The 27,250-nt window shown below is 41.9% G+C and overlaps 2 long non-coding RNA genes across 5 annotated transcripts in view; one reads left to right on the top strand and one right to left on the bottom strand.

Annotated features, from left to right (window-relative positions):
- LOC116664306 overlaps positions 1-9,655 on the top strand; it is a 31,447-nt gene extending 21,792 nt beyond the window's left edge. For 3 of the 4 annotated variants that reach the window (XR_004320754.1, XR_004320755.1, XR_004320753.1), the window contains exons 2-3: positions 8,728-8,833; positions 9,601-9,655. This is a non-coding gene — a long non-coding RNA (uncharacterized LOC116664306). Of the gene's footprint in view, positions 1-6,289; positions 6,416-8,727; positions 8,834-9,600 lie in introns of those variants that run through there. The other variant, XR_004320756.1, reaches the window with a different exon arrangement.
- Positions 1-27,250, bottom strand: part of LOC116664307 — a 117,521-nt gene that overhangs the window by 77,259 nt on the left and 13,012 nt on the right. The gene's annotated exons all lie outside the window — the stretch shown is intronic.

Raw genomic sequence — 27,250 nt, 5'->3', positions numbered from 1 at the left:
GTTATGTTTTATTTGGCAGACATTTCTGAGGACTCAAACCCCTTCGAGCCTGGGATGACAGTCTCTCAGATGGCTCTGAGGGACTGCTCCGAAGAGGTAGGGGAGGAGCTAGGATATATAGATGCTTTACAACAAAGACCAGGTAGTTGGAACATTCAAAGATTACTTGTTAACAAGAAAACCAGACATCTCAAGTTAAGGAATTTAACGCTTTTCTATGTATGGGAGGAAACAAACATTTGGGCTCATTGAATTCATTCCTTTGACAAGCACCTAGCTATCTCAGGCCAGTATCCTGTCCTTTCTTATTCTGAGTCCCCTCAGAGTGCACCATTGTGAGTGGCTGCAGAGGCTGGGCTGCAGGCTTGTCTTCACTGGGGGCAGAAACATTCTTGAGAAAGTCTTTTTCTGGACATGTTTTTATTTCTTTGGGGTAAGTTCCTAAAAATTTAATTGCTCGTTCAGAGTATGTGCATGTCTTACAATGGGAAACTGCCAGATTGTTCTCAAGAACACTGTGTGAGTGTTCCAGTTGCTTCACATCCTATCAACATTTGATGTTGTCAGTATTTTAATTTCAGCTCTTCCAGTAGGTGTGTTTTGTTTTAATTTGCATTTCCCTGATGACTAGTGATGTTGAGCACTTTTTGATGTGCTTACCAACCATCAATATATATTCTTTCTTAACGTATCTGCCCATATTTTTTAAATTGGGTTACTTTTTTTCTTATTATTCAGCTATAGGAATTAATAACATTCCTCATTTTGCAAATACTTTCTCCCAGTCTGTGGTTTGCCTATTCATTTTCTTAAGGGTTCAGAAATGTTAAAGTTTAATGCAGTCTAGTAGATTGCTTTATTTTTCTTTTATGGTTTTAGTTTTCTCTAACTTGTCTAAAATAAACCTTTGTCTACTCCAAAGTTGTGAAGATATTCTCTTATGTTTTCTTCTAGAAGCTTTATAGTTTAGCTTTTACATTTAGGTCTTTGATCTATCTCAAACTAATGTTTATGTATGGTATGAAACAAGGGTCAAGTTCATTTTTTTAACATGGAAATCCAGTGTTCCAGCAACATTTGTTGAAAAGACTACCATTTTCCCGTTGAAGTGAGTTGGCAATGTTGCAAAAAAATTATTTAGCCATTTAAATGTAGGTCTTTTACTGGACTATTTTCATTGTTGATCTAAATGACTGTCCTTACCCCAATACCTTCCTCTCTTGGTTACTGTAGCTTTGTAGTAAGTTTTGAACTCAGATAGTTTGAGTTCCTCATCTTTGTTCTTTTTCAGTACTGTTTTAGTTATCCTAGATCCTTTGCTTTCCTATGCATTTTAGACTTTGCCAATTTCTACCAAAAACACTCTGTTAGGACTTTGGGCTTTCATTGAGGTAGGTAAGTGTAAAAGGAAAAACCTCCAGTTCTTTTATTCCTATGTAGGGAAAGCCCCTTACTATGTCTTTCTTCCCTGTGAGTCTCCTTTACTACTAACACAGGACAATTTACTTCTGACACTTCTGGTCACCAGATGTGTGTGGGGTTTTCCCCCCAACAACAAGCAAGTCTTGGACAGAAGCTGGGTGTCCTACAGTTTAACTTAATTCTGACACTATCAACCCAGAGATAGGTCAGATCTCACAAATAAGGACTCAGTCCACAAGACTGTCCCCCTTCCCCACTTTAGAATGCCAGCTGCAAGCTCAAGGTATTACCTCTGCTTCTGACCGACCAATAGTAGATCACAGGTTCCAGTGACCTCCTCCTAAGGTTCGATTAATTTGCTAGAACAACTCACAGAACTCAGGGAAGCACTTATGTTTACTAGTTTTTTAAGGATATGATAAAGGATACAGAGGAACAGCCAGATGAAGAGATACATAGGGCGAGGTCTGGCAAGGTCCTGAGCGCAGGAGATTCTGTCCTTATGGAGTTGGGGTGCGTCCCCTTCCCAGCGTGGATGTGTCTGCCAGCCTGGAAGCTCTCTGAACCCCCTACTATTGGGATTTTATGAAGGCTTCAATTATCAATTATTAACTCCATTTGCAGCCCCTCTCCCCTCTCTGGAGAATGGGGACCATGGCTGGAAATTCCAAGATTCTAATCATGGCTCAGTCTTTCTGGTGACCAATCCCCATTAAGGAGCCATCCAGGAGCCAACCCAGAGTTGTTTTATTAGAACAAAAAATCTCTTAGTGTTCCTACAACTTGGGAATTAAAAGGGTTTTAGGAGCTCTGTGCCAGAAACTGGGGGCAAAGACCAATACATATATTTTCCAATATCTCACAGTAGGATTTTGAAAGAGATGAAGGCAAGGTGCTCCAATTTGTGGGAACAACATCAGCCCAAGTGAAAAGGTTTTCTGTGTAGGGGAGAAGGAGGCCATGAGACTGGCAGGGTCAAATGAGGTCAAATAGTGAAGGGGCTTGAATCCTAAAGACTTAGGACTTCTTCCCACTGACAATGGAGAAATGCTAAAGGGTCTTTGAGCAGGGGAGTGATGAAGTAACACTGGGGAGAAAAGGTGACCTCTTGGGAAATTTTTGGTTAAGGTGGGTTAACTCCTCCCATCTGTACAATATGGAGTTTGAACCACATGTTTTCTGAGGTCCCTTGCAGCCCTGATGTTTTGGAATTCATTGGTCCAAAAAGGGGATATTGAGGCAGGAGCAATAATAGCCTTCAGCCTGTTAGGGTCAGGGCAGAGACCCCCAAATTCTTAGTCCAAGATTTTGATCCAACCAGTGGGTCAGATTTCTAGGGGAGGGTTGGTCATCAAATGCCTAGTAGCTTGTGAAGTGGAGGTTTGAGGAAGATGGGGAATAAGTGCCTCCTCTTTCCTCATGGATAATCTGTGTAGAAATAACAATTTTTTGCCTCCCTCCCCATGACTGCCTCCTCCCTCCCCATGACTTCTTCCTCCCTCCCCACAGCTGCTCCCTCCCTCCTCATGACGGCTTCCTCTCTGCATTGTTGACAGGCATCTCTCCTCCCATGCAGTGGCGGTACTCCTCAGGATTTTGTCCTGGGCCCCATTCTTCTCTCAGTTTCCCTGAGTGATCTCGTGTACTCCTGCACTCCACAAATATTTATTGAGTACCCACTGTAAGTCAGATGAGGCACTGATCTAAGCCCTGAGGGTAAATTAAGTCCCTGTTCTCATGGATTTGACATTTGCCAATGGTGTGGATTCCATCCGGATACTGGTCTCACATAAATCTGCCTCCAGCCCAGATCTCTCTCTTTTGCCTGCTTGGTCTGCTTGGCTATTCCACATACACCTCAAACTCAGTATTTCCAAAACTGAGTTTTCATCCTTCGCCCCCCTCCAGCTTTTCCTCCTGTCCCAGTTACACAAGCCAGAAAGTGCTCAGCCTCGTTGTTTATCATCATCTTTGATTCTTCACTTTCTCTCTCCTCCTATATGTAATCTGTAACCAAGTCCTGTTAATTATACCTTCTGATCCTCCAAAATACCTCTGAAATCTACCCACTGCTCTCCATACCCAGCACCATCACTCTAGGCCAACATCCACTCTCCCTTGATCTTCAACAGGTCCCTCTAGTCTGGACCACTTCCATGCCCCATCCCACCTTCAATACATTGTCCACACTGTGGCCAGAGCCATTTTCTGATATAACTCTGATCACGTGACCTCCCGAGTTAAACCTTTAACATGGTGCAGAGAGCTCCTGCTCACCTGTCAGTCTCTCCCCACTACCCGCTCTACCCACCACTACTCTTCTGTTGCATTAACTTTTTTCTCTCAGTGCCCTGGGTGTGCCATGCTCCTTCACTCCTCTAAGCCTCCCTCAGCCTGAAACTCCTGATCCCCTTCTCCTGGCTAACTTACTCCGGTCTTAGCTTAAATGTTACCTGGAACATGTTCCTTAAAATCTCTAGTCTGTGGTAGGTCCCTTCCTCTGTACTTCAGTGCCCCCCTGACCTATTCCCCCCATTGTATTTTCTGATTTGTTACTCTCCATGTCCTTCCTTCCGTTAGACTCTAAGCCACAGGAAGGCAGGGAAAGTGCTGCATCACCCATGTGTTGCCGTACTCCCAGCCTTTAGAAAGTACCCATCAACACGTATCTGTCAAATGGATAAAAAATTTCTTGTCCTCCTCCTCCTGCTTTCTAAATTCAGACATTGCTTAAGATTCCTGTTTCTGAGCTTTGCTCAGTATCGTTCTTTATATTTCATTGATTCCTATGATTTCAACGCTCAGGTATGTGTGAAGAAGTTTCTAGTCTACTGCAGGCTGGTGTCTCTCAGCTACAAATCTGCATTTCCAACATTATGCTAGATGTTTACACTTGTAGGTTTTTTCATCATCTCAGATAAAGGATATAAAACATTAAAAGCATGCAAGGATATGTATTCAAGGATGTGTAAGGCATCATTGTCTATAATACTGAAAAACTGGAAACAACCCAAATGCCCATCAAAAGAGAATTGGTAAATAAATTACAATACTACTACAGAGCCTTAGAAAGACTAAAAAGACTTATATATTAATGTGAAAAGATATCCTTGATAATACTGTTAAATAAAAAGGAGGTTTCAGAATGATAAACATAGTTTCATCTTATTCAGTTATTCCACATGCATTTATTGAACACCTGCTATGTGCCAGTTATTGTTCCAGGTGCTGGGGATGTTCAAAGAACAAGATAGTGCTTGTTCTCAGACAGCTTTCTAGACAGACAATAAAGTAATATACATATATATAATAAAACATCAGATAATAATAAGTGCCATGCTATTTTAGGTAGGATGGTCAGGGAAGGCCCTTCTAAAACAGTAACATTTGAACAGACACCTGAATAAAGTGAGGGTAGGAATCTTGTGAATATTTAGGGAAAGGGCATTCCAAACAGAAGGATCAGCCATCACAGGCCTGTAGCAGTGACAAGTTTAACTGGTTCTAGAAGCAGCAAGGAGTCCCCGGCTGCAAAGGAAAGCGGAGGGGAGAGTGGTGGGACATGGGGCCACAGAGGGTTTGCAGCCCATTCTAAGTGTGATGGAAAGCCAGTCTTTGGAGGTGTGTCTATTACAAGATGTTAATGTTTCATTGAAAAAAGTTTTAAAAATATACACCAAACTTTATCAAAAAATATTTCCAGGACATGAGATTACAAGAGACTTCCATATTCAAAACCATACCCTTTGTAGTGTTTTATAGTGAGCATGTATTAATTTGGTAATCAGAAAAAGAGATGATGATTTTTAAAATTTGTGCATACCCTTTGGCTCATCAACTCTCTTCCAAGAAACACATCCTTTAAAAAAAAATTGGTTAAGTTCACAAAAGTGTGTGTATAAGGATGTTCATTATAGTATTATTTATAATACAAAAAAATGGAAATAAATGTTTGTCAATAGAGTATTGATTAAATAAATTATGGTAAAATTATACAATGAAATTATAGGAGCCCTGACAAATTGTGTCATAGAATATTACCCCAGGCCCAATTCGTTCAATTCCCAACTCTCTGAAACCTAAAATGTTTAGGCACCCTGCCTAAAATGACCTCTTCTTCCTTGAAACCTGTATGTGTGTGTTGTCTGCAGCAGTCCTGTGGCCCTTACCTGGTACTATTTCATCATGGAACAACAACTTTAGTTCACACTTGGCTCCCCATGAGCTGTGCTAATGGAAGGAGGGCAGGGATAGAACAATTCCAAACAATAGACCATTCATTCCTTGGTAAATGCATCGCAGCATTTATTTTGCAGTGGATTCACCTTCCTAACTAGCTTTCCTTATCTTAATATTGAAAAGTAATGAGCATCTCCAGGCACACACATAGGTAGCAGGGGCACGAGACCCAGAAGACTGAAGAGTGAAGTTCCCCTGGGTAACCCCAGAGTGGATGGCAAGCACTGGGGTCCAGAGAGTTGTCAGGGCCCTTCCCCTGCACAATCACCTACTTCCTCTTCACCAAGAGACCAGAACAACCCCTCTTCTCAAGCTTCTGTGACTCTTGCCTTTGGCTTGCAAGGCTGGGCTCCCTGCCCTTGGTTCCTGAGCGTCTCCTCCTGGTCTGTGCTGGGCAGTGAAACAGCCGCTGGTGAGTCATTCAGGGCCTTCTTTCTCCTGGTCCATTCTGCTTCCCCGCCTCATGGCTGACTCACCAGCTCCCACAGAGGCCTGGACACATTCCTTCCACCCACCTCACAGTGGCCTCCTCAGGGAGGGGCAGACACCACTGGGGAGAGAGGCCACATGAACTTACTTATCCCACAGCCATCCTAAACCGAGCTTCCTTTGCTTCCACAAAGGCTCACTGTGGACGTCTCTTCCTCCCAGCATCCCGGAGAGGCAGGCAAGGTTTCCTTCCATGTGGGGCATTTGAAGGGGCCAGAAAGTAATACCTCTCTTCCCTACCAAGTCCTCTGCCAGCTGATGACTTGTGAGTTACAAATGAATTAAAAAATGAAAGCCATATTTATCACTGATAAGCACTGACACTGGTGAATATGCTTCTGTCTTAGGGCCATGTAATTCTGAAGCCCAGAAGGGCTCTCTCCATGGATGGTCAGCCTCTTAAACTTTTCTGTATTGATCCCAAAGTGGATTTTTTGGGTGTCCTGGTTCAGCTCCCTCTGCATTAGCTCAGCAACTTTTGTTAGAAAAAAAAGAGAGAGAGAGAGAGAGAGATGGAAAAAGGGAGAGAGAAAGGATTTGGGGTTTTGCAGAAATATTTGCCTTTGAAAATTCCCAGGGAGGGGGGAAACTATTGTTAAAATCTATCTTTTTTCCTTTGTTTCTCTCTCTCTCTTCCTTTCTTTCCCTCCTCGCATCGCTATCTCTCTTTCCCCATTTTTCAGCTCAGCCCACAAGTCCTCTCCTTCCCCTCTTGGATTCCTATCTCGTCTCCCCACCGCAGAAGGGAGCTGGGAGTGGCTCTAAAAGGAGATGAGGTGCTGTAATGTCCTGCAGATGCCTCAAGTCTCAGACAGACCCAAGGAACTAGCACTCTTGTCTCTTGTCACCCAGCTTCTGCACCATCCCGTGGTCCCACCAGCCTCTGAAAAGAAAGAACACTAGTTTCTTATGAACTCCTTAGAAGGCAGTATTCATAGCCCCACTGGCTGAAGTGCTAATGATCAGCTGTTTTCATGAGCAAGATGATATGATGCCTTTCAAAGTGGGATCTGGGACTCCAGAGCTTAAACAAACAAACATCAATAACAACAAAAATTCCTCATTCCAGAGTCCCTTTGTTCTGCTAAACAAAGATTTAGATGCCAGGCTCCATGCCTGGGCAGGAACCGGAAGGTGAGGAGGCTCCCACCCCTGCTCTTGGGGAGTTCACAGTCTGGCTTCTCTTCCAGAAAACACCAGCAGAATAAAGCCGCCTTTTGGAGATGGTCTCCTTTCTACCTCAACCTCCAAGAGATACGGCAACTCTGCTTCCTCTCAGAGTCATAAACGTTCTGAATGTGAAGGGTCCTTAGGCATCTCTTTTTCAGAGATGAAAACTGAGGCCCAGAGAGGAGCATTGTCCTAAGCAGGTCACACAGCTGGTGGCTGTGTTGAGCTGGGGCCCGTTTCCTGTTCCCCACGTCACCCTGCCTCCAGGGCATTCCTTTGAGCTAATGAGCTAGGCAGAATCCATGACAGCTTGTGAGCTTGTCCTGATTGTTCCTTCCTCTTGGGAGTTGTCCAGATAAACCTCCCCAGCATGCTGAAAGGCTCACCTCCCAACCTGGAAGGACGGGAGTTCTCTATGAGGATCAGAGCCAAAGCAACTCGGTCAAGTTAGCACTGATACCTTCGAGCTCTCTGCACAAGTTATTAATACAATTGTCTCCTGCCCTATGGCCACAGCCCTCCACATGCCCAAGGGATTCTGGGCCCTTAAAAATCATCCAGTCCAGGGTTTTCAAGCTAATGGTCCCGACTCATTAACTGGGTGACAAAGTCTAATTCTTAAAAGAAAGAAAAGAGTAGAAAATATCAGAATACATTATATTTGTGGTAACAGAATTCTCAGATGACCTCCCCAATGACCTTATACAATCCACTCCCTTTGAGTATGGGCGGGACCTGTGAATACAGTGGGATATCACTCCCAAGATTATGACAGTTAAATAGCAAAGGAAGGGATTTCGCAGAATAATTAAGGTTCATAATGCAGAGCAAAAAAAAAAAAAAAAAAAAACACAAAAAACAAAACTGCCTGCTATTCCAGTAAACAAGGAATGCTGCCCAACATCAAGCAGTTAGCCACTGCAGCCTTTCAATGGTGAGCCCTGAGGGGAATTCAGGACGGAAAAAACCCAGGATACTGGCCCTAGAGAGTTCATATGCATATCTAAGAAATCACTGGTAACGATCCCAGACTCTTCTATCCTCCCGCACACTGAAAAGCACTAAAATCATTAACTTGAGATGTCTGTTTTCTGTGACTAGCAGTAATCTTTTGATGTTAGACTACATGTTTTTTTCTTTTTTTTTTCCAGCAAAAAACATATATTCTGTCTCTTCCCTTACCTCTTTCAAATAGTTCTTCAGAGCTATCTGAGAGGCTGTCTCCCAGGCTACAGTTCTCAGTACGGTCCCTGCATAAAAACATAACTCACAACTTTTAGATTGTATGTTTTTCTCCAGTATTGTCAATTCTGCATATTGTCTTCAGATAAAAATCAGTTGACTTTGAAATAATCAAACGAGATTATCCTGGATGGGCCTGACCTAATTATGTAATCCCTTTAAAAGAGAGATTCTCCTTCTGGCCTTGAAGAAGAAGCAAGAATTCTACAGCTATAAGAAAATGAATTCTGCCAACAACCACATGAGCTTGGAAGAAGACCCTGAACTGCAGGTAAGAAGGCAGCCCCAGCCAACACCTTGACTGTAGCCTGTGAGACTTTCAGCAGAGCATTCAGCTAAGCTATGCCTGAACTCTGACCCCATGAAAACTGAGATAATAAATGCATGTTGTTTTAAACCGCTGCATTTGTAGTAATTTTTAACACAACAGAAAACTAACATAATCCTCATAATAGGGATAAGTATTATATTATGCAACTTTGTTTAGTGATAGATAGATAGATAGAGAGATAGAGAGATAGAGAGATAGAGAGATAGATAGATAGATAGATAGATAGATAGATAGATAGATAGATAGATATAGAGATATGTAAGTATTAGACCATGGTATAAAAAGCATTTTTTTCTGTTTTGAGATGTGACCAAAATGTTGAAAGTCACTGATCTACTCACACAGTGATTTATCCAAGGTCAAGCAGCGATTAGCAGACAAATCAAAACTAGAATCCAGGTCTCCCCGGTCAATATTCCCTCCATCCTACCACACTGCTCAGTGTTGTTAGGAAATGAAACTGAGCAGGACCCTGTAGGGCCCTCCAGAGTACAAGGGCCTTTCCGTATCCCCATTTCTTGTTTGTAGGAAAAAGGTTTCAGCCTCCTAGACCTTCCTTGAGTTCCAAAGGGCAGATTCAAGCAGTTACTAACTAGGGAAGTGAGCAAATGCAGAAACAAAGGGAAAGCAGTCAAAAAATAATAGTGCAGGACAAAACAAAGTCCTTTACATAACAGTCTAATACATATCTTTGAGTTCTTCTGCAGCAGCTAAGGCCTCCATCCAGGTGGAGGATGGTGACTCCATGCTGAGACCCCAGACTGGCTGGAACCAGGAGGTTAAGATTGCGATTCCTGGAACACCACCCTCTTACCTCACCACCAACCAATCAGAAGAAAGTCACACATCCTGCAGCCCTCACCCCAAATGTTACCTTTAAAAACTCTTCTCTGAAAACAGTTGGGGAGTTTGGGTCTGTTGAGCACAAGCCACCCATTCTTCTTGCTTGGCCCTGCAATAAACTTTTTTCTGTTCCAAAATCTGATGTTTCAGTTTATTTGGCCTCACTGTGTGTCAGGCACATAAACTTGGGTTTGACAATAGTAAATATCCAAGAGAAATCTAAATGTATGTCCTACAAAAACTTGTACAAAGTGTTATTCATAAGAGCCAAAATATGGAAGCAACCTAAATGTCCACCAACTGATAACTGGATAGTTACAAAATGTGTTATCTCCATACAATGGATTCCTACATAAAAAGGAATGAAGTTCTGATTCATACAATAACATGGATGAATCTTGAAAACATTATGGTAAGTGAAAAAAGCTAGTCAGAAAAGACTATGAATTGTATAATCCCATTTACATGAAATATCCAGAACAGACAAATTCGTAGAAACAGAAAGTAGATTCGTGGTTGTCTGAGGCTGGAGCCAGGATGAGGGCTGCAGCAGGAATGGGGAATGACTGCTAATGAGTACAGACTTTCTTTCAGGGGTGTTAAAAATACTCTCAAATTAGATTGTGGTGATGGTTGTACAACTCTGTGACTGTACTAAAAACCGCTGAACTGTAAACTTTAGGTGAATTTTATGGTATGTGAAATCTACCACAATTAAACTGTTAAAAAAAAAAAAGAAAGAAAGAAAAGAAAAGAAAAGCGAAAAAAAGAAAAAGCAGTCCAGCTACCCTACTGGAAAGACATATGGAGAGACTGCATGGAGAGAAGAGGCCTGGAACTACATGGGGGAGGGATGGGCTCTGCTGTCCCAGCATCCAAATAAAGCCTCTCAACAACCCCAGCCCCAAAGACACCAGCTGTGCTAGGGAACCCAGGCAAGAGCAGCAGCAGAACTGCACAGCTGAGCCCTGTGCAAGATAACAGCACAGACCTTGTTTCAAGCCACTAAGCTGTGGGACAGTTTGTTATACAGCAAGAAATAACCAAAGCAGCCATTTGGGAAAAGATACCATAGACCCCAAATGGATCAAAGAGCTAAATATAAAAACTGAAACAGCACAAGTATTAGAAGAAATTATGGGTAAATTCCTCTACAGCCTGGGTATGGGGAAGTTCTTTCTAATTAATTCTCAAAGCAAAAATGCAATAAAATAAAAAATTGATAAATTTAAATACTTAAAAAATAATTAAGCTTTTGCAGGGCAAAAACTCCATAAACAATTTTTTTTTAAAAATGGACAAATTTAGAGAAAATGTTTACAATATATATCATAGATAAAGCACCAAAATTTCTAATAAATACCTTTTTAAAGTTGAAAGGAAACTTTAATCCTGTATAAAAATGGGCAAAAGATATGAATAGAAAATTAACAACAACAACAAAAATATAAAACTCATCTTTAAACATGAAGAGATGTTCAACCTAACTAATAATAAGATAAATGCAAATTAAAACTATACAGATACAGCATTTCTTATTCATCAGATTGGCAAAAAATCTAATCTTGATTATATACTCCACTAGTGAAACAAGAGAAATGGGCACTTATATATTACCCATAGAAATAAAAATGAAGATAAATTCGGTAATATCTAACAAAACCATGGCTAAATTCACCTTTTGACCCAGTAATCCCACTTCTAGAAATTTTCCTTGAAGATACACCTCCAATAATTTAACAATATTCATGCACTAGGTTGCTCATGTAACATTATTTGTAATTTCAAAAATTATTAATATCTTAAATACCCAAACAGAAAAGACTCATTAAATAAATGATGGAGTTTGGTTAAAGAACTATGAAGAACTATAAAAAAGACTGTAGAAACTCTATATGAACTGATTTCCAGAATATAGTAAATAAAAAATGCAAAGTGCAAAGAGTTATATATAATATGCTTCTGTCTAAAAGACAAAGGGAATAAGAAGACATATGTATCTGCTTAATTTTTAAACATACACACATACACACGCACACACACAAAGGATAAATCAGAAAACAATGAAGTGGATTATCTACAGGAGATGAGGGTATGGGTTAAAGGGATAAGGGAGTGAGGACACTCCTTTGGGTACACTTCTTTGTATTTTTTAAGTTTTTGAAGCATATTAATGCTCTACTTATTCAAAAATAAAATTTAATAAAGAAGAATGGGAGGAAATCAAAGCGTTAATGCAAACAAGAGCAAATAAATCCAAGCATGCCCACTGTTGTCTCTTAGTTCCAAACCCACCCTCTCATACTCTGCTTTTTCATGCTGGAGCCAAGACTCTGCAAACCACATTTCCACTTTGCTGTGTCTCTGTTGGGCTCTGCCTATCAGAGCCTTGAGTGGGAGCTGCACGGTGGGAGGAGGCAGCCAGGACCTGTTCCTTCCTGTTTGCCTCTCTGGTGGCAATTCCTGTGCATCTCACTCCAGCAGCTTCTTCACCACAGCAGCTGCAGTTCCTTTTCATAGCAGCAGTGAAACGCAGCTTACAGTTTTTCCAACACTTGCAAAAGCAGCCTCATTACACCACTTCCGAGACACCAATCAGCAGGTACCCCCTTCTCAAGCTCTAGTTTCCAACTCTACAGGCCCCTTCCTAGGAACTCATAGAAGCCAGCCCCAGTAAAGTGTCCTCTTTCCCCCGGAGGAGGTCTGAGTTTCAACTCCACAGGTCCCTTCTTCTAAGTTTCTAAGTTTTAAAAATTCAAATTCCTCCTTTTATTCTCTGAACACTAGGGGTGAGGACTGTCTCCTATAGCGTTACCACGGAAAACCTAGAGCAGCAGTTCTTAAAGAGTGTTTTGTGGATCCCTGTGGAGGATCCTTGAGGCCTTTCAGTGGATCAATGAGGTCAAAAATATTTTCGTAATAATAATGACATTCTTTTTCTTTTCATTGTGTTGACATTTGCATTGATGGTGTGAAAGGAGTGCTGAGTAAAACTGCTGGCCTTTGTGAAGTAAGCCAGAAAGAAAGAAAAATACCACATGGTATCACTTATATGTGGAATCTGAAAAAAAAAAAAAAAAAAAAAAGCCAAACGAAATTATTTACAAAACAGAAACAGACTCACATAGAAAACAAACTGATGGTTACCAGAGGAGGAAGGGAGTGGGAAGGGACAAAGTGGGAGTTCAATTTGCAGATACTAACTAATACATATAAAAGAGATAAACAACAAGTTTATACTGTACAGCACAGGGAACCATATTCAATATCTTTTAGTAACCCATGGTGAAGAATAATATGAGAACGAATGCATGTATGTTCCTATGTGACTGAATATTGTGCTGTACACCAGAAATTGACACAACATTGTAAACTGACTGTACTTCAAAATAAAAATGTATTTTTTAAAAAAACTGCTTGCCCTTTAGAGTAAATAAATTCAGTACCAGGCTAGCAATCATTGCATTTTTCACCACTATGTACTTTCAAGAAAAAAAAAATCCAGTTATACTTAAGAATTACTCTTGATAAAGCAGTAAAATTAGTAACATTATTAAATCACGATCCTTAGGTTCAAATCATTTCAATATTCTTATGGTAATTGTGAAACACTTGTGCTGCAGAGTAAAAGGTCGTTTTAAGGACCAGCACTTGTGCAATTGTTTAAGTTGTTAGCTGAACTAGCCACGTTTTTTTACTGAACACCATTTTTGCTTGAAAGGACAACTGACAGACAAACTATGGTTATTCAGACTTGGGCATTTAGCAGACATTTTCTCAAAAATGAACAAAGTAAACCTGTCACTTCAAGGAAAACAACTGAGAGTGTTGGCTGCCAATGATTAAAATTTGAACTTTTAAGCTAAATTTAGAAATTTGGAAAACATGCATCTGCCGTGTGAGCTTGACGATTTCCAATCCTTAAAAAATTTTCTGATGAAATTGGTAGTGATATTAACAAATGTGAAGTTTTTTGAATAATGTGTAATGAAATACGTCAGCATTCAAAGTATTTGCATTACTCAGGCAACTGATGTTTTCCAATGACCAATGTGTAGGATTACAAAATCATGCATAGGTAAAAGATCCATTCAAACCACAAGATAGACCAATGAATTTTAATAGAACATATTAACAAAATTTTTTTAGACACAGTTTCAGATTCCACGTTGCAACCAATCTTTAAGAAACTACCATTTGTCAAGTTTTGGTGTAATATCAAAAAATATAATCATAATTATCTGAAAAGTCTATTAAAATATTCCTCCCTTTTCTAACTGCATACCAGTGTGAGGCTGGATTTTCTTCAGATGCTTTGACTAAAACAACGTATCACAATAGATTGAATGCAGAAACAGATATGAGTAGGCAGCTGACTTCTGTTAGGTCAGACATTAAAAAGATTTGCAAAAATTCCAAATAATGCCACTCTTCACACTATATTCTTTGTATAGTTGTTTCTCATAAAAATATGTTATTTGTGTTAACATGCAATGGGTTTGCTGTTTTTATTTTCAGCTTTGATATATAACTGACATATAAGTTTAAGGAGTACAACATGATGATCTGATACACATATATATTGCAAAAGATTACCACAGTAAGTTCAGTTAATACATCATCACCTCACATAGTTACCATTGTGTGTGTGTGTAGTAAGAACTTTTAAGATCAACTCTCTTAACAATTTTCAAGTATACAAAACAGTATTGTTAACTATCACTATGCTATACGTTAAATCACTACATGTTCATCTTATAACTGGAAGTTTGTACCTTATAACTGGAGCATTTTGGTTTCACTCCTATGACCATCTTTTGCCCTAACCATTTTCCCCATCTACCTTGCCTGTTACTTTTAAATGAATTAAAAATATATATTGTAAAAAAGAAAATTCTCAGTTTTAATTTCTGACACTGGTGATAAATACTACTGGCTTTAGCGAACATAAAATCTCCTTGGAGTCCTCAATGAATTTGTAAAAGTATTTAAAAAAAACCAAAAAACTCCTGAAACCAAAAAGTTTGGTTATTGCTGCCTTGGAGGTTTTTTTTTTTTTTTTTTTTTTTTTTCCTTTAAACTGTTCAGGTACCTACTTAACAACTTAATACCTAATTAACAAATATTTATATTAAATTCTCTCTGTTAAATTAACTTATGTGGTTTATACCCCCGATTGGACCCTGACAAATATACAAATGAATTTTAAATGTATAACATAACCATCTAGTGAAAAAAATCTTGAACTTTTTTTAGTAAGTTTATTTTTTATAGTAGTATAGTAGCAATTTTGAAACTACTGGGCACCTGAATATATATATGTTGATGTTGTTGGAGAGTGTTCTTACATGGAAGAGAGGAGATTCAATTGTGTGATGGGTTGGATTGGAATTGAATGTGTTAACGTGAACTTACGACTTCTAAAATCCAAACGCTCACACACTTCCACAACCACCACTATTGCTGTCAAGGTACAAAACATTCCATCACCCCCCAAATTTCTTCTTGTGTCCCTTTTCAGCTAATCCCCTATACCACTCTTACCTCCAGGGAAACTCTGTGTCTTTCTTAGCTGGTTGTTAAAGAATTCTCCATATCATTGGTTTTCATCCATTTGATTATAATATGCCTTGGTGTGGTTTTCTTTGTGTTTATCCTGCTTGGGGAAAGTTGAATTTCTTGAATCGGTAGGTTAAAATTGGAAAATTTTTCAGCCATTATTTTTTCAGAAATGTTTCTACTTCTCCTTTTATTATTCCCATTATATGTATGTTAGACCTTGTGATGTTTTCCCATGGGTCTTTAAACCTTTGTTCATTTTTGTTCATTTTTTTTTCTTTGTGTGCTTCAGTTTGAACAGTTTCTGTTGCAATGTCTTCAATGTCACTGATATTTTCCCTTGCAGTGCCTAATTTTTCATTTCAGATGTTGCATTTTTCAGTTCTAAAAGTTCCATTTGGTTCCTTTTTATAGTCTACATTTCTCTCTTCATTATCATTATGCTTTCCTTTAAATCCTTGAGCATATTTATAACAGCTGTTTTAAGAGTCTTACCTGCCACCTGCAGTATCTCGCTCATTTCTTGACTTTCTCCTCCTCCTCCCCCTCCCCCTCCTCCTTTTTTGCATGTTAAGTAACTTTTTAGTAGATACAGGACATTATAAATGTTATACTGTTGAGGGACTGATTTTTTTTTCTCTGTCTTCCTTCCAAGAGTTTTGAATTTTGTTTTGGTGACCAGTTTAAGTCTTTTATGGATCATTATGATTCTTTTGAGGCTTGTTTGCAAGCTTTGTTAGGGCTAATATAGAGTAACCTTTACTCTAGAGCTATTTTGATCTCACTCTTAAGGCCAGGCTTTCCTGCGGTCTTTTCTGAATATCCCAGATGTTCAGTGAGGTCTCGTTATTCTACCTGGTTAGAGCTCAGTAACTTCCAACTTTCTACAAGCTTCTGGAAGTGTTCAGTCTGCAGCTCCTCACTACTTGTTCTTCCCCCAAAGTTGTTCTTTGTCCAGACTCATAGAGCCTATGCATGTTTCCTAGTATTCAGTCAAATTCTTATGAGAACTCTTGTAAAGCTTTCTATAGGTCTTTCTCTGTGTGGTTCCCTCCTCACTGATTCTCTCTGGCAAATTCCAGTTGCCTCAGCCTCCCCTGGTCTTTGTCTCCTCAACTCAGCAAGACTCCTACGTTCTGCTTGTTTCCCATCCCTGGGCTGTGGGCTGGAATGTGCTTCTAAGCAGAAAGTTGGGGGCAATTTAGGGATCACCTCATTTGTTTCTGTTCTCTCAGCAAATGTCTGAAGTTTGTGAAAACAGTTGTTTATACACTTTGTCTAGTTTTTCAAGTGTTAGAGCTGGTCCAATATTTGCCTGCTTGGTTTTTGATCATATGAATTGACATATACTCTTTGTCTACTTCTGGGCAGTTCCACCTGATCCTCCATCTCCATATGCATATAAAAGAAAATAAATGCTTAAAGCCAAATATCCTGAATTTTAGTCCTTTAGGACTAAATCCTGATGGTCTGTGAGCCCTGCTCTATCTTAGCCTCATAAAATTAAATGAGGATTACAGGCAGCTAATCACAACCCCCAGTGCTAAAGGATATACCCTCCAGATACTTCCAAAAGATCAGAGGGCACCTTTTTTTTTTTTTTTTAATCAAAAGCCCTTTTTTCATAGATAGGTGTAAATTAGCATAGAAAAAGAAAGGTAGAAGAAGATCCACCAAAAGGTTAACAATGATTATCTCTGAAAAATGAAATTTTGGGTGTTTTTTTCTTTTTGCTTTTCTAGAGTTTGCAAATTTTTAAATCATGAACATGTGCTACCTTTATAATAAGAAAAAGAAATATTTGTGACCCCTCCCATAGGATGACATTTCATTGTGTCAGTACGAATATAGAGGCCATGGGTGTAACTGATGCCTGATGATACTAAACTCACCTGGGTGATGGCCAAGTTCTGCTCCTACTCAACAGAAGAACAGGTTTATTGAATTCTGACACCCTTCCTACCCTTTTCCCCAAACAAAAGATTATTTGAAGAGTTTCCTTGTTCTCTAAGCAAATGATATCAGCCTCCCAAAACATTTTTCTCAGCTTTTCCAGAATGCCCCTATAAAGCTGAATCTCCCACAGGCCTGGAGTCAGGGAGCCAGCAGAAAGAGGAGACACTGCAGGGGTCCCCGCGGGCACCAGTGTGGACTGGGCCCTGGGTGCCTGGGCATTCTCTCTCCTTCAGCACAGCAATGGGCAGAGGAGAGGGCAGCGTTTCTGCCAGTGGGACTCACAGCTGCCTGAACCCCAACCCCTATTTCCCCTTTAAAACAAAAACAAAAAACAAAACAAAATTCGCTCCTCACAATCCAGACCAGGAACTCTGGAGACATTAGCATATTCTGGCAAGCAGCCTGATGGCTAATAGATAACAGGTTATCCAGGAAATAATTAGAAGCCTGCGCCCACACAGATCAGTTGCAAACACTGACCCCTGTCATTCAGGATATGGCCCTGAAAGTAAAGAACCTTTTCTTCTTTCACTTTCAGAGGTTGGGAAAATGTCAGACCTCTCTCACTTCTTTTATGCTGTGACAAGTTAACAAGTGCCGAGTCTTCAATAGGCACTATGTCCCCCAAAGCACAGAGTCGGGGAGACTCAGCAGGTCCGTCCCATGAGCCCCTGGGACGGGGGAGGAGGGAATCAATCCCTCAGGCGCCAGCCTCAAGGTAGGAGGCCTCGCCAGCTTTCCTTCCCACCATTTCCTGCCGGGGTCTCCAGTCTTCTTGCCCTCCGTGCCCACGCTTCTGCCCCTGCATGCTCCTTTCAAAGTCCACGCTGGCTTCTGAGGGAGATTTTTCTATCCCTGCTTTCTCCTTCCCAAGTCAGCACATTGCATTCCCCCAGCTCCACCCACCCCACACCAGCACACACACACCCCCCCCACAAACACACACACCCCAACACACACACACACACACCACACCACAAACATACACACCCCAACACACACACACACACCACACCACAAACACACACACCACAAACACACACACCCCAACACACACACACCCCACACACACCCCTCACACACACACTCTACACACATACCCCACACACACACTCTACACATACACATCTCAACACACATACACACACTCCACACACACACACACTCCACACACACACACCACACACACACTCTACACACACACACACTCTGCTTGATTTTTGTGTGTGGGGAGGAAGGAGCAAGATTCAGAAAGAAAAGCTCTTGTTTATGTTTAAAGAATACTTGTGTTCACTGTTATAGATTATATTTTTGTGTTACATCATTGATGCTTTCAGTAGTGGCTTTCAGAACTATATTCTCTTCAAACCTTCTTTATCCTTTTCTCCATCAAGATGTACAGAATTTGAATGTAAACAGAAATGCAATGAGATTGAGGCTTTCTCACTTTCTCTTAAGAAGATGGAAAACACTAATAACTCTTCTTACACGTCATGTAAAATCAGTCAAATCTTTTCCTGTCTCTACGTGGGGCTCATATTTTTCTCCCATAAAATCAATAGTAATAACAGTAGCTACTATGTTTTGAGCACTAACATGTGCTGGACTATGCTAAGCACTTTGTGGGCACTGCCATATTTAATCCTTTCCACAATCCTGTTTTATTATCCCCATTTTTATAGATTGGAAAATAGAGGCCTGGAAAGATTAAATAACTGCCCAGAGGTTGTTTGTTTGTTTGTTTGTTTGTTAAGGTAGAAACAACAAAGATTCTGACATTCAAATCCCTGTCTGTCAGGTTCCAAATTTCCACCTCCTGTCCCTAGTAGGCGAGAGTCCTGGGTTCTCGGTAGTGGAATAAAAGGAATAGCGACCTGCAGAGGAGGGGGTTGGGAGCCTGTGGCTGATGTCACAGCACCCAAAATTGTCCATCATGCTTGGAGTTTGCCCAGAGCTCCACAAGCATCATCTCATTTGAACCTCACTGCAGCCCCATAAGTCAGGCATTATCCTTCACCAACCCCCACCACCATACGTTACACCTAAGATTTAAACAGAGGGTCAGAGGAGAAGTGATGTGTTCAAGGTCACGAAGCTGGTAAGTGGAGGAGGGATGTGGCTTTGAATTTAGTCTTCCAATTCTCAAATCTACACTCTTACTATACCCTCTGTCTCTCAGTAACCCTTGAGTTAGGCTCTTAAAGCAATGTGAGGAATGGGGCCAGGCTCCCTGGCTCTTTGCTTATTCAGTGGTCAATAGTTTGAAAAATACAGTGAGTAGGGGGAGGGTGTAGCTCAAGTGGTAGACTGCGTGCTTAGCATGCACAAGGTCCTGGGTTCAATCCCCAGTACCTCCTCTAAAAATAAATAAATAGACCTAATTACCTACCCCCCACCAAAAAAAAATTTTAAAATTTAAAACATTGAAAGTACAGTGAGTAGATGAAAGTGTGGGCTCTAGAATCAAATTGCCAGAGTCACAACACCAACTCTTTCACTTACAAGTTGTGTGAACTTGGCAAGTCACTGTGGTTCAGTTTCTTTATCTGTAACACAAGGCAACATAAGAGCACCCCCTTCTAAGGTCACTATGAACGAGGAATGTGAAAAATGCTTGGGACCGTGCTTGGCATGAAGGAAGCTATCAATAAATGAAAGTTATTATTACTACATAACAATTTCAGCTAGCAACCAATAGCTGGATTTATAGAGAAACTTCTATTTCAGTTTTAAGTATAATTTACATTTTCCTGCCAAAGACAAGCCCTCCAGACTTCTCTGCCTCAGCTTGAGTCCTCCCCAAAAGCAGACTGAGGCAAAGATTCAAGTTGCAGTTAGTTGACTAGGGTGGTGATTCCAGAAAGCTCTGTGAGAAAATGGGGAAAGTGAGGTGGGAAGGGAAGCAAGTCAATAAAGGGTGTTAGTGAGCAAGTTACCACTGGCAGGAGGGGGGCTCTATCCTCCTGGGATCCCACTAGGACCCTTGTACTCAGCCCCGCCAGGTAAGGATTGTTCCTGGGGCATTCACTCCCTGCCCACCTCAGAAGCAAGCATGCTCCAAGAGCTGGGGCACACATACAGGCTGCAGAAGCAGGAAGCTGTTGGTCCATCGGGAACACACTGCAGGTGACCCAGGGCAGGCCCAGGCCATATGGGTGGGGCACTGCTTGCCAGCTATACAGTAATTCCCAGTGTTGCTAATGTATACTCAGTGTATTTTCTTCTCTCAGAAACACTTGTCAAACAGCCTTAGTGTTTGCTCTGGATCTAGTTTTGAAATGCAAAGTTTCCTCTTTGAACGTAAGTGCTTACTTAGTAACGTCTTTAGAAATTCTAGATAATCAAGGCCACCTTAAAATATCCATAACCATGACAGTCCCGTGCATGTCTGTGCATTGTGCTTTCTAGTCTACAAAGTTACAAAATAACTTTTGCACATATGATCCCATTTAATCCTCATGGTAAACCAGTGAGGTGGATGATAGTCCTCCAAAGCAAGCCTGGAGTTTCCAACCCTTCTACAAGGGATTAGAAACAGTTTAGTGATTTCAGTTGAGAGATGATTCTGCAGCCCTGAGGGAAGTTTCACAGCATCTCTCCTCTATCTGAACAGTCCCCTATGGACCTGAAAAGAATCATTCTAGCCATTTTACTCAAGTCTGAAAGCTTTACAAATATTGATGCTTTTGAATTAATAAAGCAATCCAGTTACGTTATGCATTTGTCTCAAAGTATATATATAACAAGATGTTGGAATATAAGTTTCTGAAGACAACAGAGATCACATTCCAAGAAGAGGTACCAAACCATGGTTCAGGATTTGGAAGAAAGAAAGGCAGGCAAAACCAGTTTCCTGAATCTTGTACCCCTTATTCATAGTGACAGAATGGCCAGGAGTTTGGAGATGAGAAAAGGGGATTTCTGGACAAAGTTTTTGCTGTGTTGTGAGTCCACTCCCACCCCTGGGTTGGGGGAAGGAATATAGGGGCCTTGTCACAAGCATAGGAAAAGAGGACTCAACTTGTTCACTGAGAGAGCTTAATTTGTGTCTCTTGTAGCTTAGGGGACACAGTGCACAGGTGTCCAATTTCCACCTAGAAAATCTAAAGGACAAGTGATGGATACCTATGGCTTTGTTGTGGAGTCGAGTCGGGGTCAAGGTGGGTAGCTATGACAGCTTGTGCTTCAAACCTAGCCTCCTGTACTCAGCCTTGTGATCTGGAGCTGGGACTCTGCAAATCCTATTTCAGCCTTGCCAGCTGGCTCCAGGTTAGCTCTTCCAATGGGAGGCACTTGAGGGAGGCAGCATGGCTGGAGGAGAAAGAAGGGACTTGTTCCTTCCTGTGTGCTTCTCGTGAGTTTCCTGTTCCTATCGATTTCACACCCTTGTCTCACCTTTCCACCCTGGCAACTCCCTCTTGTAGCAGGATTAGTAAGCAGTTTGCCATTTTTTCAACACTTACAGCACCAGCTTCATGACACTTCCCCTCCCAGGAGACGCCAGGTCCCCACAGGCCCCTCTCCAGCGCAGATATGCCAGCTCAGCTGAGCAGAGCCTCCTCCTCAAAGTCTGACTTTCAGGTTTCTAAGTTTTAATGATTGCCACCTCTTTCTACACCCAGTCCTGGGGTGGTGGCTCCTCCTGCAGCTACTCCCTCTGTGACACTTTCGTGCACTGCGTTTGCCTTTTCAGTTACCTAGTTAACAACTTTATACTTCTTAACAATTATTAAAGTAACTTCTCCAGTCAAATAACTGATGTTTCTGTCTCTGGGCCAGTCTCTGACTGATACACCTCTTAATGAAAATAGGAGCACTGGAGTATCTCAGGGGACAGGTTGGGGTAAAGAATCTGTGAGGCCTCTGGGGGGAAAACTGGGGACATTTTTAGAGTAGTTTCCTTAATCTTTTTTGAATCACGGAGCTCTCTGAAAGACATTGAAAACAATGGACTTTAGAAATTGTAAGTTATCTGTCAGCACATCCCCCACCTCCAACCCTCGCACACAGTTTGGCAACCAGTTGTAGGGGTGTGTGGACCCCAAATCTCAGGTTAATAATTTCAGTGGTAGAATGCTGGTGAGGTGGAGTCTCCATCTTGGAGAAAATCTGGTTGGCTCTCAGATGCTGTTGCCTAAGCCGAAGAAAAGTCTAACAAAAGGACCGTCAGTACTGGGTTGCCAAGGAGCTGTCCTAGATTTTCAGACTCCCTGGATGTGAGATAAATATCCGGACTGTGGACCTGCCAACCGTTTTGGATTTGTAGTTGCTTTTGCATCTGAAGCCTTAAAAATGTATCCTTTTCAGCAATAACTATTTTACTTACAGGGGTCTAGCCAACAAGAATGAGGCGTTCTGAGGCAGAGCCGTGTTTGGGGGGCTGTCCTCCCTAGAGGCCCCTGGCTGACCCAGCCCAGTGACCTGGCCAGGTCTCAACAGCTCTCTGCCCTTCAGAGACCGCCTAGAACGTAGCCCTCCTGGCGAGAAAGACCTGTCGCCATCTCCTGGCCAGCACTATTATTGCATGCCAGTTTCCCAGAAAGCAGTTCGTGTCCAATTTCTAAGGATAATAATTTCCTTTTTACTGCAAGTTAGTTATCGGGATGTGTTTTGTGGACAATTATGCCCAAGGCCATTAAAGGGGAGAATATAGAATTTGTTAAAATTTACTACCTCTGGGCCTCAGTTTTCGATCGCTAAGGCAAGGCTGGCCATTATCTTAATGCTAAGAGGTCTGTCGCCGGTTTTCCTTTCTCTGTTAAACTTCCCTGTTGAGCTTTTCACATTAGAAGGCAGCATCATAGAACAGAATTCTTCCGCACATCGCTTATACGCTAAGACAGCCACCCTGTATCTCTATAGAGCTGTCTTTTGTATATTGCTTCTGAGTTGAATGTCACCTTTTAAGTTATTTAGACCTTGTTCAAGATATAGATTGGTTTTTCTCTGTTAATTAAAAAAGGATTTTTTTGTTTTATTCATTTATTCTGCAAAATGATTCATTCATTCAACTAATTTTTACTGAGTGCCTACTGCGTGTGTCAGGCACTTTCGAGGCACGAGGGATACAGCCATAAACAAACAGACACAAATCTTTTCCTCATGTAGAGTCTCATCTGGCATGGGAGACAGACAATGAGTAAAATTCGCAAGAGGATACGCAACTGGAAGAGGATATGGGCCAAGAGCAGTTGTTTGTTTAGCTTTGCTTTTTAAGATAGGAGAAATTGCAGTATATCTGCCTGCTGATGGGAATGATCTGGTAAATAAGGGGATGACGATGACACAGGAGAGAGGAGGGAGACTGGTGGAGCGATGCCCATGAGTAGGTGAGAGGGGATGGGATCCAGCACACAAACAAAGAGAATGAGTCAAATATTTATTGAGTCTCGGCCAGATGTCAGAACCAGGGTGAGGTGCTGGAGACAGGGCAGTGAAGGAAACAGACAACACCCCTGCCTTCCAGGAGATTTCATTCTAATTAGGGCAAAGGACAGTTTAAAAAGCAAACTAATGACTGGATGCATTGCATCCATGGACTGGGACAAGTACCATGTCAGAAGCACAGTGGTCCTAGACGTCCTCTTTGAGGACAGACAGGTAAGCTGCATCCTAAAGAATGATAGCGAGACGTCCACATGAAAGGCCCAAGGGAAGAGGCTCCCAAGCAGAAAGAAGAGCAAGTACAAGACCTGAAGGGGTGTGCGCTGGTAGGAGGCAAGGCCGCAGGGTGTGTTTATCAAGAATGAAGCACAAGATGAGGTTGGTCGTTGATGGCTTGTTTTGAACAGCCAATACATTTTATGAACAAATCTGTAAATAACTCAAGGCTGGGAAGGAGAGCTAACACTGTAAAAAGACAAAAATCAGAATTAAAAAACATTTCAATAGATGGCATGTGACGAATCTCCATGTCTGATCTTGCATTTAGGTTCCTAAAATCAAGAGCAAGGACACAGTATAAAGATCAGGTATACCGCTAGTTCCTGTGAAAAGGGTTTTGGGTTTTGCCGAAAGCAGAGCCTAAAACAGAGGCCTAAGTGCCAGCTCTTCCCTGGGGAATGTGATTGATGGAGCAGAAGAGAGGAAGAGGGGATTGAAGAAGGAAGGAAAAAGAGTCAAGACAGAGCTGCATTACGGAGTTAGCCAGGCCTCCAGGCTACTGCCTGTTCAATCCCAGGAGACCGTGGAGTTGCTGTCTGCAAGGTCTCTCAGCAACAGCCAGAAGGAGGAAGGGGGTCAGCAGCTCTCCACTGCCCCCCAGAACACTGGGCAAGGCTCTCCCCGTGGACGTCCATCTCCCCCATGCATGAGTGCTGAGCACATTGCCCTGTGGCCCTGCTCACGTCACTCAGAGGCCTGAAGGCAGAAAGCAAGGCAACGAAGAGTGGGTCACTGCGAACTGCAGCTGTGGGAACTGGCTGGTACCCCCACCAAACTGGACACAGCAGGAATAAGGGAGGGGTGAGACTCAAACCACTAAAGTGGTTCCCAGGGGGTGGCCCATACACACACACTGGTGAGGAAGGACAATACCTTCCCTTTACCATTTTATCTCCACCTTTTTACTCCTTTCATGAGGATAGAGGTGTATAACTAAATCTCACTGGCAATGCATTCATGACATTGAGGCACTTAGAGGTATAAATTTTCCCCAAAACACTGTCCCAGAAGCCACAATAATCCCTTCTTTAAAATCTCTCTAATTCAACAAAGAAATCTTTATCAAATATTATCTAAGACTTCTAAATCTTTATAAAATGCTGTACTTACATAAACTACTTACTTCTGCTAATCCCAGGGCTATCAGGGAGGAAGTGGGTATTGTGCCGGGATACCATTTACCCCAAGACAACCAAAGGCATCAAATTTAAGGTTTTGACTCATCTCCAAATGAGGTTATAGTCAAATCTCAGAGCTGTGCTGCAACAACACTGAGAGAAGCTGATGTTCTTCACACAGCTAAAACTCATGTCCCAATTACCAACTCAGACTGCCGGTAATACGTTATAAATTAGTATTTTTCAATAGTCCTATAATTATCTTGTGAATATCTCAGTGCCTTTGATGCTAAATTATACCAATTTATTAAATGCAAAGTTTTTTAAAAAAATCACAATTTCTGTGATTCTGTTTTGACTTTCTCTCTTTTTTAATATAACAGGAGCCTTAAAAAATGAAGGTGGCCCATGTATTTCTTGATGTCTGAGAGATCCTGCCTAATCCCTACAAACTTACTGAAAGTACCCATTTTGAGGGTTTGTTAGTCCTATGACTTGTCTGCACAGGGAAAAGCAAAGGAGAACTAGCTAGAGGGTAACAGAGGAACCCTCGCTCCTTCTCCCAGCTCTGAAGGTGTTTGTAAATATCACCCAAGGCGCTCTGGTATTGCACTGAAGATTGGTTTGTTTTTCATCTCACAAACGGTTAGGAGTCCCTTTCTGTGATTGTTGCTGTGGAGAACCAGCTCTTCTAGATACACCTCTGCTGGCTCCCCAAAGGATTGTCTTCTCTTAGAGTTTCTTCAACCTGTTTATTCTCTAGGCTCTTCAAGTTCAAAACTCGAAGGTGCATACTCTCCTCATTGCATCCCTGCCTGCTCTCCAATGGTGGCTTTTGGGGAGCCCCTGTAGAAGTCAGGGGTCATTTATCTCTGCCCTGCAGGGCCTAAACTGGCTGGCTGCTGGCTGTTGGCTGTGGCATGCCACTGTTCACCTCCCACTGGGATCCTAGGCTCCTCTCCCTGCCCTTCAGGTTCTTAGTAAGGGGCCACACATGTCATTCAAAAAGGACAGCATGGACTTATAGAAATATCAACCGTGTATAGAGCAATCACCATGACATCTGGGCCAAAGTTCCTCTCCTTGAAGAAGCAGAGACTTAGGCCAGACCTCAGCTTGTCATTTCTAACATGACTGGTTGTCTTTGGCCTACATGTACTGTCCTTGTATGATGTTTAAGATGACTTATTCCTGATGCAGGTGCTCCCTATTCAGTTTTCCTCTCTTCTGATGTTCCAGAAGCCTCTCTCTTCATCATCCAACCATGTATCTCCATGATAATCTTCCCCCAAGCCTAACCCTGCGGGTTAGAGAATAAAACAAGGATGGGAGGAACAGAAATGCATCCATTAATCTGCTTCCCAGGCAGGAGACTATTGAAAAACAAGATTTAAAAGGCGATCTGGGGGGATTCCCAGTCGTGAAGGAAAGCCACAAGAAACACAAGGTGGTGGTGTCATTCCTCCTCCTCCCAGCACAGGCCCCAGTCTGTCTCAGCTCTCAGGATGAACTGGGACTCAGATCTCTCCACTGGAAACTTTTTAAAACCCATTTGGCACTAGAGTGGCCACCTCTCTGGGAACTTCTATTCTAGGCCAAAGAGGCCCAAAATTTGATCAAAGTCTAGGCCTGGAGCAGTGGCAGCTGCTTCCCTTTCAGTCATTCACAGAAGCCCCGCCTAGCCAGCAGCACCATTCCCACCCAGTGGGGCTCCTCACCAGTGGGGCTTGGACATCCTAAGAAGTTCACAGAGGTCCAGAGCAGAACCCCACAGTGTGCCTGGGTTCTAGGAATTGAGCACAGACTTGGTGAAAAAGCATGGGGGTGAAACGAGAGAGAGAGCACAGAACCTTCAGTCTAGCAGGGAAGAAAAGTTTGCACTCTCAATGAGATTCAACTCTTCTAAGGTCTTTGGAGCACATGCTTGCTCCGTTCCTACTTTTGAGACACATGCACCTTCCTGGGGAAATGCAGCACAAGGAAAGAGACTCAAGGGAATGTGAGTCAGCCCTCTGACTTCATGCCCATGGAGAGGCACGGGCAGTAGGGAAAGAGAGGGCCTGGGGGCCAGAGCTGTAAGGGAAGCCCTCATGAGGAGGGGAGCTTGTGTGGGCTGTGGATGGGAGGGACAACTGGCCAGGGAGGACATTCTGGGCCTGAGGAGGTAAAGAAATAACTTCGTGGAAGAGCAAGTTCAAACTCTGAATATGCTTCCCTA

This window comes from Camelus ferus, chromosome 6 (genome assembly GCF_009834535.1).
Source record: "Camelus ferus isolate YT-003-E chromosome 6, BCGSAC_Cfer_1.0, whole genome shotgun sequence".
Lineage (NCBI taxonomy): Eukaryota > Metazoa > Chordata > Mammalia > Artiodactyla > Camelidae > Camelus > Camelus ferus.
The sequence above is the reverse complement of the archived record's forward strand: the minus strand, read 5'-3'. Positions and strand labels throughout refer to the sequence as shown.